This window comes from Triturus cristatus, chromosome 7 (assembly GCF_964204655.1).
Source record: "Triturus cristatus chromosome 7, aTriCri1.1, whole genome shotgun sequence".
Taxonomy (NCBI): domain Eukaryota; kingdom Metazoa; phylum Chordata; class Amphibia; order Caudata; family Salamandridae; genus Triturus; species Triturus cristatus.
Genome location: NC_140590.1, coordinates 1,014,640,982 through 1,014,656,608, shown reverse-complemented (window position 1 = coordinate 1,014,656,608; position 15,627 = coordinate 1,014,640,982).

The following is a 15,627-nucleotide window of genomic DNA, read 5'->3' as shown; positions in this document are numbered from 1 at the left end:
CCCTGGAGTTAGAATAGTAATTTTTACCCCTATACTATCCAACACTTTCCCTACTGTTGCACCCCCTGGAGTTAGAATAGTAATTTTTACCCCTACACTATCCAACACTTACCCTACTGTTGCACCCCCTGGAGTTAGAATAGTAATTTTTACCCCTACACTATCCAACACTTACCCTACTGTTGCACCCCCTGGAGTTAGAATAGTAATTTTTACCCCTACACTATCCAACACTTACCCTAATGTTGCACCCCCTGGAGTTAGAATAGTAATTTTTACCCCTATACTATCTAATACTTACCTTAAATGTAATTTAATATTATGCGTTGTAATGGTATGCGTTGTAAAGGTAGTATGCGTTGTAATGGTAGTGCGTTGTAAAGGTATTTTTTAAAAATGCGTTGTAGTGTCATGCGTTGTAATGTCATGCGTTGTAATGGATTATGCGTTGTAAAAAATGCGTTGTAAGTGCATGCGTTGTAATAGTGTGCGTTGTAACGTCATACATCCCTGGAGGACAGATGTATTGCGTAATGGGAGGGCATTGCTTGCTCCTTGAGGCATGTCAAGGTAGGAGACTCATAGAGTTCAGAAGAGCCTAGGACATCTTCTTGACTGACTTTCAGGGAGATGAGAGCTAGAGTGAAGATGATGTTGCTGACGAGGGGTTCCTCTAATGCCCAGTATCCGTCCCTATTGGATCACTGCCTCAATGAGTGTTTAGCTCGGACTGCAGTTTCCCTCCACTCAAATCGCCCACTGGCACTGGCGCAGGTCTTGCATAGTGTCAGGGGGGATAGCTATCCTATTGTATTGCTCTGTATACACTTCCGGTGGTGTGGGGTGCAGAGGCCGTGGGTTGTGGGTGAGTCTAGATGCTTGTTTTGTTTGTTTGGTGCTTGACCCATTTTAATTGATCTTACTGTGACATCTGTTAGGGGGCCTCACCTCTTTATTGCCTGGGATCCTCCCGCTGCATATATTGTATTATTGATGAATCCCATTTTACATTGGCTTATTGCTTTTATTGTATGATTAACAGTGCTGTTGTTTCGTGCTTACAATAATAAACATCTGATTAAGAAGAAAATAATAATCTAAGACATAAAGGAGATGTGATACAAAGGATACTTTAACATTTTCCAAACTATTGAAGAGTTTACCACTGGGGAAACAAATTAGTTATTTTGTCCGGTCAGTCATGGAATACGGATAACACTCAGCTGTGATCTAGAGTTAGCGGTACATATAACCTCCTGAGGTTGGTTCCTTTTCTAGAGGAGAACTGAGCATTTGGTGTTGGTTATAGAAACCAGGATTGGTTTGATCTTTTTCTTTACGCTTTATGTCTTTTAATATTTTGTAGACCTTATGCTACAAGGCAAATCTATTGGAGTTATAGTTGATTGTTTTTTAATGTTATTCTTATTTATTTTATTATTTAATATATCTATTTATATAGCACCTTTGATCCAGATAGCTGTAATGACACTTTACATTTAATCTGAGAACGTAAAACAGGTTACACAAAGTAACAGTCATTCATTCGGTGTAGATGCTCCAACATTTTCTTTAAGAGATGTGATATTTCCTTACAGCAATGATTGTGTTTCAGCGGAATACTGGGCCCCTTATTTCTCTTCTTAACAATTTGTTTCTTATTACTATATTTCTCTGTCATATGACTTTGTTCTCTGACACTCACTTGGTCCTCCGATGGATCTTGTAATGATCTGATTCAGGCAAAGGGGTATCAAGTATGTATCAAGTATGTCGGGATGGGCCGTCGTGCTCAGCTCAGTCACATCCAGACAATCATGGTCAGCTTTATCAATCAAAATCTCATTTCGAGGAAGAGGCATCAAAATGCACAATTTAAACTTGTGCATCTCATCAATGCAACATTCTAAGCTCCCAAAATAATCTGTTAATACTTTGTGAGGCGGCTGCTTGGAAGATACTGTCTTTGAGTGCGCATAAGCAACACCTCCACTGAATGGGGCACATGTATGCCCCACGACAGTGCTCTCACTCTGTTCCATACTCACACATGTTGAAGCAACGGCTTTCAGACATGCAGTGGCTGCGGGATCCAGAATAGCCAAAAAATAGGCCACAGGTCTACACGCAGTACGAGGCATTTGAGCTAGCACTGACAATTCGCAAACTTCACGCTCACTGCAGAGCAGAGTAAAACTCCTATTATAGTTGGGAATTCCCAAAGCTGGGGATCGACAAAGACTCTTGCAGTTCAGTAAAAGAACACATGCAATCATCATCCCAAGATACAGAGGGGTGCACATCTTTGTGTGTCAGCCTCTGAAGAGGCTTGGCGGTCAGGGAAAAATTAAGAATCCATTGGCGACAATTGCCACACATCCCTAGAAACATACAGACTTCCTTTTGTGTACTGGGTGAACTCATGTTCAGAATCACTATGATTCTGTCTTGGGATACCTTTCTTGCTCCTTTCTCAATATGATGTCCAAGATAAAGATCATCTCATTTGCAAAATTGAAATTTGGACGGGGACACCTTATGTCCATTCTCAGCCAAATGGTTCAGTAAAGCAATGGTATCGCATGTGCAAGCCTCCTGTGTACTTAACACTACCAACAAGTCGTCAATGTATTGGACATGAACAGAATTATTTGGCATTACCAAAGACTCTAGATTGTTCTTCAATATTTGATTGAATATTGAAGCACTTTCTGTATACCCTTGTGGGACTCGCCACCGTACTGAGAGATGACTGCCGAACCAAAAAGCAAAAAGGTATTGGCTATTCCCATGCAAAGGGATTGAAAAGCAGGCTTGCCACAAATCAATGACAGAGAACCATTCAGCCTCACATAGAATCTGAAATAATATCACAGCTTGATTCGGTACCACAGGACAACATGAAACCACAATCTGATTAATCCGGCGCAAATCCTGAACAGTACCGGATTTACGATCTGGTTTCTGCAAACCCATAATAGGAGAGTTACATGAACTTCACATTATTTCTTTCAGGATTCCTTGCTCAATCATTGAATTTATCAAGGGAGTAATCCCTGCAATAGGTTCTGAACTCAAATTATATTGCAAGATTCACAGAAATTCAGCATTGGGCTTCACAGTGATTTTTACTGGAGCAACACCTCTAATGAGGCCAATATCCTTTCCTATAAAGTCACAAACTTTTGATGATACAATATCTCTCAATTCCAGAGGTAAGTCATCTTGTGTTAGCAAGGGAAATAATCTTTCAGGTTCTGAATTCTGTTTGCCAGTTTGAAAACAACAACCTCATCATTGGTATGAAATTCAATTTCTTTTGGAGTACAATAAATTGTATAGTTGAGTTTGTATAGCAAATCTTGTCCCAGTAAATTAATTGCACTTGAATCACACACAACAAATTTGTGTAGATCCTCAAAGGAACCTATTTTCACAGGTACAGGTTTTGTACCCAGACTTGACATCTCCTAGTTTGCAACTCCCATGACTTGGATTCTTTCTCCTGAGAGGGGTAGGTTTGGAAGTGTTACTGTTCTCACAGTAGAACGAGTAGCACCAGTGTCAATAAGAAAGGAGATAGGCGTCCCATTTACTTTACTGTCCACATAGGAACTGCTCTGGGCTACCGCTATGGATGCACCAAGCACGCATTCCTCCTCCCCCCTCAGGCACCAACATTGCGACATCTATGAGTCTGCATCATCTATCTGAATCAAGGAATATTGCTGAGACACATTCTGATTCACAAGGTTTTCTGTACTTGCATTGAACCCCTGATTTGAATTGTATTTCTGAACCTGCCCGTTCATTTGAGGCATCCGGGCTTGTGGCACATTCTGAGCTTGATTACTCTGTCTGTGAACCTGTTGAGTCTGTGTCATGTTATTTCCCTGTGATTGAATCTGTCCTCCATTTCCCTAATTTACTGGATTAAATCGACATTCATACTTCTAATGCCCTAACTTGTCGCAAATGCGACATGGATTTGCCTTTTTCAATGCTTCAATTGAAACACCCCGACCTCTACCTTGTGGCTGCATACCCTGTTGTTGAATTCCACCTACCCCTCACATTGTAGGGTTTTGCTGATTTCCTGCACAAAAGGCATGTGATCAACACCTAATACATTCAGGTTCTTCTAAACAGCTTTCATTCGTACTACCTTCAATTTCTCTTTAAGCCTCTTATGCTTCATTTCGATCTCATCCCCACAATATTTTGTATATCGGAGAATTTCATCTACAGGCATTCCTTGCCAACAAATCAAATGCTGCAGAATCATGTTGCTAATCCCGGGTTTCAATCCATATACAAATCGATAAACAAAATGTCCCATATTTTTCTCAGAATCTCTTTCCATTCCAATGTACTGCTTAAATGCCTGCAACAATCTCTCAAAGTAGGCATGGGCTGTTTCCTTTAACTCTTGGGTCATCCGATCTATTTTTACCCAAAGAATTTCTTTAGGGGAAATTTTCCTTTTTAAATAGCTGATGGCTTGATTATATTTCTTCATCACATCAGCATTTAGCGCTCCTGTGAGAGCATTCCTAGCTGGTTCTATGTGAGGCCAATCAATAGCAATTTTACATTCTGCCCATAAATCACTTGGAGACACAATGTCAAATAAGGTATCCAAATCCTTCAGAGAAACCTTTGAGACCTTTACAAACCATTTGGCATGTTTGTACCATTCAACTGCATTCCTCTCAATTTTGGGAAATCAGTGCTAAAGGACAATGGGGACACAATCATCGAGGTAATCATTTGCAATTACCAAATAGCGAATTTTAAGGATTTGCTATTTGGTAATCACAAGTGCCTATGCATAAAGGATTCGCAAGTAATCTTGCGAATACTTAACATTCCCTATAGCGATTCGCAATTTGCAAATCGCTATTAGGTAAAGCATTGGAGTGCATTTGCAATTTGCGATTACCAAATTGGTAATCGTAATTTGCAAATGCAAATCCAAGGGTGCCTGGGGGCCTAAGACCCCCCTGAGGCACTCCCAAAAAAAGGTTAGTATGCACATGTGTAGTACACACATGCCCTAAGGGCATGTCTGCGCTACATAGCACAATGAAAAATGCTTTTTTTGTGCATTGCTCAATGCATGCACAAATTAACATCAACTTGAAGTTGATGGTAAATAGCGTTTCCTAAATGCAAACTCGCTTTTAGGAAATGCTACATGCATCTCAAATAGGGAATCGCAAATTGCGATTCCCTAACTGCATGCGCAATTTAGGTAATCACAAAAAATTGTAATTACCCATATTGCGAATGCAAAAAGGTACCTGCATCGGAAAAAGGCCTTTTTCCAGTGGCAAATGTGCAGATTCTGCGAATCGGCCCATTTGCGACCGGAACAATGCTTGATGCATGTGTCCCAATATGTCTGGCCTAGTCCAAGTGATATGCACATATCATCCTAAAGGCACTACTCTCATAGGGAGTATGCTTATTTTCTCACCCCCATCGTCGATAGCTGGGAGCATCTGCTTCATGACTCTCTTTGAATCCTTCTTCTTAGCCCACTGGCCTTCACATTTTTCAAGTTCTCCCCACTTCGTAAGGATAGCCAGTAAATTCCTTAAGTTGCAATTAATTTTCTTTGTCATTCACAAATAGTTCTCCACAATTGATTACTCTACCACTTCCTTGTTTAGATTTCACAACCAATACCAGTGTTCAGCGTCTTGAGACCCTCACGGGTAAGTAGTGCGCTTTACAAATTCCTTGATTGATTGATTGATTGACACTGCTGACGATATCTCATGAACAGCACCTTCGAAACACAGCAGACAACTTACTCAGCGTCTGCTACACTGAGACCACCTGTACCACCTGTACCAGCGTCTGCTACACTGAGACCACCTGTACCTGCTACCACCTGTAGGCGTATATCCTGGGATCTTAGGTCACGTCAGACTAGAAGATAACTTCAACTTCTTTGCGCATAGCGCATCACCCAAACATGGGCTTTAACCACTTTGCATAACATCACACAGCCATTTCACAACACCGCAATCTAAGCTTAAGCATTCGCGATACACAACCCTATTGATACTCACACCATTGCTTCAAATAGTCTTTCCTCCACTCCACTGGCACTCGATCTTCTTCAGCTGAACATAGAGCATTGGACTTGGGCTGGGATGGGCAATTTCTAAACATGGATCTTGACTGAGATCTCAGTAAAGATTTCTCTATATCCTCTCGTCAGTGGACAAATCCATCCGACGTGCTACCAGATTATTGTTGGATTGGAATACTGGGCACTTTTGTTCTCTTCTTAACAATTTGTTTCTTATTACTATATTTATCTCTCATATGACGTAGGGCCAGATGTACAAAGGTATTTTTGCATGCACAAGTGGGTTTTAGACCGTTTTGACCTGTACTAATCCTGTTTTGCGAGTTACAAATTAATTTGTGACTCGCAAAATAGGATTAGTGCCTCGCTATTTGGAAGGGGTGTTCCAAGGCCGTCCCTTCCCAAGGCCCTTATTTCTCTGGCACTCACTTGATCCTCCGATGGATCTTGTATTGTGCCTCTGAGGGGTTGAATATAGGAGACCTAACTTCCAGATATCCAATGAGGATCAGGAATTAGATAAACAATTCACAAATTAATAATTAGATTCATGTATATGACTCTCAATACCAGACTATATAGATGAAGAATTATCACTGCTCGTCCGAACCTTCTAAAACAATTTAGCCAGACTAAAATCATGCAAACCAAAAGTTCTGTTTGAGCAACGCAAAACAATAACATTAGTACCTGATGATTGGAGCTTTCTCTATACTGATCTTTCCCTGTCATTAATACATCAATTGGAATGCACAATCAACTTTAGGAAACAAGTCATGATAAACATAGTCTCTGGTTTAGTTAAAATCAAAATTTATAAAAGATATTGAAAGGGTAGTACATCATTAATAAACATATAGAATCTAAAGAGGGCAGGACAGCCCAAATAATTTGGGCTTGCCATAAGTGAAAAGGAGCTTTTAGAAAGTTCAGCAAGAAAATGAGCCACAACAGCTCATTGGCAGTGTCCCATCAGGAAAGAGTCCAGGATTGTCGCACAGCGTATGTGTCAGCCCAAAAAGAAGCACATAGAGCCCACAAAGGTTCCCAAAAGGCAGTCAGGTCTGGTTTGGATCGGGAAAGTCAGAGTTCAGACTCCTTCAAATCAATGTATATTATAATCCTCTAGTTCCAGCGGTGACACCACCTTGGTCACCTCATCCTGTCAGACCACTTAGTCCATTGGTCAGTTCGTGTAGGATGGTTGTCATACTGCATAAAGGAAGAAACATATTATTGGAAGAGGTGGTGCAGATCACGTGATTTATCAGATCATCCGGTATACATAAACCTCCAAACAATGATCCTTTAGCAACAGGCACATGAGTGGGTGCAAGAGGACAGTTTGCCATAGCAGATGTTCCCAAAGTAACAATTTCTTTGCAAATAGTCTTCACAAGCAAGTGAGACCTCTTCTAGTAAGTCACAGTTTATTCATATTGAAAGTTTCGGGAAAATACTCATGAGTGTAGACAAAGTAGAGTAAGAAAAATGGAGGCCCACGATAAAGTTAGATTTAAAATATGCAGAATTTAAAGTAATGGAAAGATACATTTCATAGGGGAAATCAATATTCTAAAAATCCTTTCAGCTTATAGGCACTCAGAATATGTTATTGGTTGAATTGCAAAGATCACATATAACTATGGCATATTATTGCATATTCAAAGTACGAAGGTGTATAATTATTTGAAATCATAAAATATTAATATTGTTTCAAATGTTTTACATTAGTACATATAGGAAGATCATAACCTGAAGGTTTCAGGACAATTGCTCTAAATATGGCTATGCAACACCAATTTTTGTCTTTTCACGTTTGGTGCACAATTTCACACATGCAAATGATGCAATTCAGAATGAAACCCTTCAATACCCCATGGAAAATCATCTAGATCACGTTAGATTTCATTAATTCTTTAAACACATTACTATTTCAATGAGGATAATTAAAAGTTGTACAAAAAATTGAGTATATTACTTTACCTTTTTCATACATGTTGAATTAACAACTAATGCTGGTTAATAAAATATGAATTTATATTATTTATTGTATATGATTTCATCTATCCTACAATTTATCTACATGATTTTACGATGTAGTAACTACATTTTCTCACAGATGTTTTTCATGTCTCTTTAATGTGTGATCTGTGTACGTTTATTCTTATCTTACTCAAGATGTCTCATAATCGGTTTAGGTATGTATAAAGGTCTAGCAGCTAATCTGCTGCATCAATTGTGATTCATTTCCTCAAGTCGGGTGGCGGCATCGCCATTAATGAATGCAGGATGGGTCTCATACAGCCTCCCATTTGTAACCATGTTAACCCATTCACTGCCAGGCCTCCTCCCTGTGCCAAGCCTCTTTTTTAGCTACTTGAGTTAGGTCGTGCTTAGGCCCCCATAACTTTTTATCTACATTAGGTATCCACACCAAATTTGTGTCCCTTTTTTTCAACATCCAGAGAATTATGAGGGTACCCAGGGTTTGTGGATTCCCTTGGAGGGGACCGAGAAATTAGCCAAGATACAACTACAATTTGTTAATTTGGGGACAAATGGTAAAAAAGTGATGCAGAAAGAATCAGTTTTTTTCCCTGCAAATGGTATCAACAAATGGTTTGTGGGGCTAAAATCAGCCTCTCCCCAGATTTTAGGAACATGAAGACGTTTGTCAGCAAAACAAAATTCTCTACACACTTTTGGTATTTTACTGAGATATGGGCTATTTTTCCTATTTGTTGTATTTCCAACCTCCTCCCAGTTAGTGGTAGAAATGGGCATGAGACCAATAATGGATCCTGGAAGACTATACATTTCTGAAAAGTAGAGAACATTCTGAATCAATCAAGGGGTCATTTTTGTAGATCCTTCAAGATTTTCTTCTAGAAAGTAACAGCTGAAACAAAAAATAAATTAAAATTGAGTTGCAAAAAAACTGCCATTTGTGTCCACATTTTCACCCGTAACTTCTTCTAACTATGGTAGATTTTTTAAAGCAATATACCATTACGCCTGCTTGACCCTTCCAGTTACGGGGATATATAGGGCTTGCAGGTTCACCAAGAACCTGAGGTACCCAGAACCAATAACTGAGCTGCACCTTGCAATGGTTTTTCATTGTGTACCGGGTATACAGCAATTCATGTGGTAAAATATAAAGAGTGAAAAATAAATTTCAAGGATACCTATGTATTTCCTAAATGGGAACAAGATATGGAGTTTAGAAGCAGTGGTTATTTGCACATCTCTGAAACTGTGGGTACTCATACTAGCATGTGAATTAGAGGGCAGTTTTCAAAATGACTTCTTTTGTACACACTGTCTTACATTTGTAAGGCAGAAACACATAGAAATACAATTGGTAATAACAGTTGTTCTACTATTCTATGTTTTCCTAAGTCTCCTGATAAAAATGGTACATTACTTGAGTGTAGGCCTAGTGCCTACGACAGGAAACAGCCAAAAATGCAACATGGATACACCACATATTTCCACTGGAAACTGACCCTTTTTTTGCAATGTGCCTCAACTGTAGATTTTGGGCCATAGCTCATCTTGCACCTAGAGAAACCTAGCAAACCTGTACATTGTTGAAAACTAGCTACCCAGGAAAATCAAAGAAGGGGGTGACCTGTGTGGCTCTCACCAGGTTCTGTTACCCAGAATCCCTTGCAAACCTCAAAAGTTGTCTAAAAAACACATTTTCCTCACATCTGAGGGGAGCCACAAACTTCCATCCACCTAGCATTCCCTCAAGTCTCCCAATAATCATGGTACCGCACTTGTGTGGCTAGGCCTAGCGTCCGCAAAAGGAAACAGACCAAAGCACAACCTGGACACATCAAATCTTTCCACTGAAAACTGACCATTTTTTAGCAATGTGCCTAGCTGGGGATTGTGGAACCTAGCTTAGTCAGCCCCTAGGGAAACCTAGCAAACCTGTGACAATTTAAAAACTAGACACCCAGGGGAATCCTGAATCACTTGCTAACCTCAAAACGTGTCTAAAAAAACGAAGTTACCTCATATTTCTGTGATGGTTGGTGCTGAAATCTTTGGGGAGCCACAAACTTCCCCTCACTCAGTATTCTGCCAAGTCTACCGATAAAAATGGTACCTCACTTATGTGAATGAATGAATGAATGAATGAATTATTAAGTGTTTGATTAATTAAAATCGCTACAGTAAAAAGAGAAAGAACATTGTTAAAACAGTTACCCACTTCCCTCACCCTCTTCCCTATAATATCTTTGTCCTTATGATTCACCGTTGGCCCTTAATTCAGTTGTGCAAATTCACGGAGTTACTCGTAATTGCATGTTAAAAAAATAAATAAAAGCTAAAATGTTAAAATCTGGTTTGGTGAGTTGACCTTTAACTAAGAAGGATGGACCCCCTTAATGCCTGGTGGAGGCCACCCCACAGCCTTCAACGTATTATAAAATGTGGCGTGCCAGCAACGCAAAGTGATCATTAGTCTGTCACAAGGTTTGCCTCATTTACAGCAAGTCTGATTGAATTCGTGAATTTCCCCACTCTTGCTAGGTTTCTTGTCAATGATTCGGTGACGCACAGGGCTGAGGCCTCTCTGCAGGTCCTTTCCCCATTTGCAATGAATATCGTCCGAAGAAGGCGCCGACGTTCATTCTTCAGTTTGGAGCAACAGCACAGAAGGTGCAGCCAGGATTCTCTATAAAAGGAACATAGCCTGCACTCTTTGTTTTCCCAATTGTGTGCCCATGCTAGGTTGAGATCAGTGATAGGTAACGTGATGAGTCTCATGTAGAGAATTTTCCTCCGGACTTGTCAGTGCATCACATAGATAGGGTTGAGCTTTTCCCGGAATGCATGATTTATCCAATGGCACTGTGATCGAGCTATTACGGAGGGCTTCTATGTCTTGAGCAAATGATGTTTCCAGAACCTGCTTGTTCTCTGCTTTCTTCCAGACAAGAAGAGGAATTTCAGGTAGTTGTAAACTTGCTGCCTCAATCCTCAGGGCGGTTATGGCCTGGCCAAGGCAGGCGTGCCAGGCTGAACCTGCCTCATCAAAAACAGACCTGAGCTGATATCTGACTGATTCTGCTTGTGTGGGTTGGCCTAGTGCCCAAAACAGGAGACGCCCAAACCGCAACGCGGACACAGCACATTTTTCCACTGAAAACTGACCCTTTTTTTGCAATTTGCCTCATTGTGCATTTTGGGCCCTAGCTCAGCTTGCACCTCTGGAAACCTAGCAAACCTGTAAAGTTTTTTTTTTTTGAAAACCTTTATTCAGTTTATCCGGGACACAGCTATTCAGCCGACAGCCCGGAGGTTCGGCAGCATAAATGAAGCAACATAGAAATGCAGTCACACTGAACAAACAGGAGACTCAAATAAAGGTTCAATTTTTAAAGAAACACCAACACAAACCAAACCCTTGCAAGGCGTTAAACTTCGAGTGCACCTGAGGGGTGCCCATCAGGGGAAGTCCGTCCCATTCGTCTACCAAAGACAATACTATAATGAGGGGAGGGAGGGGGAAGGCAGAGACCCACAATAGGCAATCAATCATCCACAATACGCATATAGCCGGAAAGAATGTCAAGGGGAGAGCTGCTCTTCTGGCTGATCCAGGTCAGGGGGCACACATATGTCCCCTCTATAGCGATTCCATCGCCCCCATACTGCATGCCATTTCCGCGGGCGCCCTCTAGCACAATACACCGTCTTTTCCCTGAGCATGCACCAGTCCATATTTTCCTTCCACGCTGCCAGCGCGGGGGGCACTGCCGAGCCCCACAGGCGCGCAACATCCCGCTTGGCCACCATGTTCCCCAGGGTAACCCTCTGAGTCTGTGCGTCATCTAGATCGGTAGGACCCCAGACGTTCAAGAGACAACACCGCGCCTCCGGTTGCATGACAATGCCCGTCACCTCCCCCATCACTGCATGCACTCGCTTCCAAAACTCCACAATCACTCCGCATTCCCAGATAATATGGAGGAAGGTGCCCACCATGCCACAGCCTCGCTTACATAGACCCTCCTCCGAAAAGCCCATATGGACCAGCCGAGGACCTGTCACGTAGACTCGATGAAGTATTTTGAGCTGGACCAGCCGCAGACGCGACGGAATCGCAACCTCCTTAGGAGAGGAGACTGCATATTGCCAGTCCTCATCGTCCAGTTCGAGGCCGTCCCTAGTCCATTGATCCCGCAACCCACGTAGAAGGTCAGCCCGGACATTAATCAGCTTCTTATAGATGAGAGAGATCGTGCTCTCCGGCATATGGCCATCCAGAATTCGGTCCTCCAGTGGAGAGGACGCAGGCACCTTCTCACCCTCTATAAGGACCGATCGCAAGGCGTGACGCACCTGGGCATAGCGGAAAAACTCAGTGTTCCCCAACTCATACTCCTTCTGCAGCACCTCAAAGGACTTCACCTCACCCCGAGCCAGCAAGTCTCCCACCCTTGAGATGCCGATCAAATCCCATTTCTCAAACCCATTTGTATGCCAAAGCTTCCCAAGGATATCCGAGTCGAATAGCGGGGTAGCAAGGGTAAGTCTGCCCTTCCAACCTAGGGAGACCGTCGCCAACTTCCACACCCGCACCGCCACCCGAGTGGGCCCCGTAAGGGACGAGTCCAACGACTTCGTGTACAAGGCCCTGTGATAATTACCGCCACGCAGTAGCCACCGATCCATAGCGAAGCCGGGGCTCGACGCCGAGCCATAGACGCCATGATTAATCGCGCACAGCTGGGTAGCCCAGTAGTATCTGCGAATGTCCGGAAGCGCAATGCCACCATCGTACCACGGAAGCGTCAACTTAGTGATCGCTATACGTGGTTGCCCATCCCACAATAGCGAGCGTTGGAGGCTCTCGACCTCTCTAAAATAACTAGTCGGGACCCAGTCAAGAGTATTCTGCAATGCATAAAGAAAACGGGGAAGAGACATCATTTTAAACAGTGCGGCGCGTCCGAGGAGAGAGAGCGGCAGCCTCCGCCATCCCGCCGCATCCCGCCGCAGACGCGCCAGGGGGGGGAGCAGATTCTTCTCATATCGCAGGATGGGGTCAGTGGAGATGTAGATCCCAAGATATCGGAAGCCCTGCTGGGCGATCTGGATCGAACAGTTTCGGGGGACAGGTGGAACATCGCCACACAGTACATACAGATGCGACTTTCCCCAGTTGATAACAAGGCCCGAGTTCCTACCAAAGGAAGTCAAGACGTCGCAGACCACTATGAGAGACTTCTGGGGCGAGGCAAGGTATAATAGGATGTCGTCAGCGTAAAGTGAGATACGATCCTCATAATCGGGCGACCATCGGAGGCCACGTATACTCGGGTGCCATCTTATCCACGCTGCAAGCGGCTCAAGAGCAAGGGCGAACAACAAAGGCGACAGGGGGCACCCCTGCCGGGTGCCTCTCCCAAGCTTGAACGGCCTGGAAGCCCTCCCGTTTACCACAACACTAGCAAGGGGACCCCCATAAAGCAACCTCACCCAGCCAACAAATCCGGGTCCAAAGCCAAACTTAGCTAGTCCCGCCCACAGATATGCCCACTCCACCGCGTCGAACGCCATCGTGGCGTCAAGTGACGCCACAATAGCCGGTTCCCGCAGCGTGTCCACCCTAGCGATCACACCGTGGAGGCGCCTAAGATTCAAAGCAGTGTTACGATGAGGAATGAAGCACGATTGGTCCGGGTGGATCAAATCCTCAAGTACTCAGACCAAGCGGTTCGCCAGGACCTTAGCGAGGATTTTCGGTTCAGCGTTAAGAAGCGATATCGGCCGATAGGAACTACATTTGTCCCGAGGCTTACCGTCCTTATGTATCGCCACTATGGTTGCCAGTCGTTGATCAAGTGGCAGATATCCGTTCCCCCGCGCCTCCACGAACATGGCGCGCAGGTGAGGGGCGATCTTATCCGGACATAGCTTGTACAATTCGATAGGCAAACCATTTGGACCGGAGGCCTTACCCGAGTTCAACGCCCGAATGGCCCCCGCCACTTCATCAACCGTTATATCACCATCAAGGTCTTCCCTATCTACGTCAGAGAGGCTGGGCAGAGCAATATCATGCAAGAGGTCACACGAGTCCGCTGTCGGCCTGTCCGAAACCGAGGTGTACACTACGCGGAAATAATCCGAGAAACATTGGACGATACCGTCGGGGTCAGTGACAATCGCTCCCTCCTCCGTCGTTAACTCCGGCACCACTCTATTGACCCGCTCTTTCTTGTCCAACCAAGCTAGCAGTTTCCCGGCCTTGTCCCCAACATCATACAGACGGCCCTGCTGCTCCCTACTAAGGGTCTTGGCAGCATTCTCCACCAAATCCCTGTACTCCGACTGCTTCAAACTCAGATTATGCAGCGTGTGCTCTTCCAACCCCTCCTCTAGGGTCTTTTCTAAAGCCGCAATCTCATCCTCAATCTGCACCACCTCGGCGTCCGTCCGTCGCTTGGCGGCCACCACCAGTGAGAGGGCCTCCCCTCTCAAAACGGTCTTAAACGCCTCCCATAGAGACACCGCCGAATCTACCGAATCCTGATTGTCCCGGAAATAGTGATCAACTGCCTTCAGCAGCGCCCTGCGCGTCTTGGGGTCACGAAAGTACCAGGGGTTAATAGGAGCAACCCTACCCCCTCCCACCCGGCCAATATCAAAACGGACCCACACCGGGGAGTGGTCAGATATGCCGCGTGCCATATGTCGAGCTTCAGAAACTAGCGAGGCATTCGCAGCCAGGGTGAGCACATAATCAATCCGGGAAAGACTCCCATGCGCCCCGGAGTGAAAGGTATACTGGCACTGAGCAGGGTGCAGGAGCCTCCAGCAATCCACAAAGCCAAAAGTGTCCATGAAGTCCAGAAGCCACTTCTTGGCCCCCCGGTATCCCTGGGCGGGTGTCTATCGAGCTGCCCAGAACCAACAGCTTTGAAGTCCCCTCCCACCACCAACAGTCCCTCGGGGAGTTCCAACAAGGCTCTGCCCAGATCTGCAAACGTGGAGGCCTGCAGGGCCGGAGGAACATATACAGAAACCAATACCAATTTTCTACCCTCCCACCTCCCCGCCACAGCTACAAACCGCCCCCTATTGTCAACAATGGTGGAATCAACCTCCAGTGGCAGTGAGGCCCGCACAAGTATGCCCGCTCCCCTGGAGCCCGATGAGAAGCCCGAGTGGGCAATGAATTTGTAGCCCTTCCTATTGAGTGCATAGCACATATTGCCTATAAGATGTGTTTCCTGCAATAGGGCAACGTCAGGCGAGGCACGTTTCAGGAATTGTAAGACGATCCCCCGCTTAATCCGATCACCCAAGCCATTAACGTTCCAGCTAATAATATTGAGGCCCCTACCCCCCATCCCCAAACACCAAGAGACCGTCACCCCCCCGACAAGCCACCCCCAAACCATCCTGACAACAATTACTACGCCTTGCAAGAAAAACCCCCCCAACAACCACCCCAACACTCCATGTCCCCCCCCCTCCCTGCACCCCTGCGT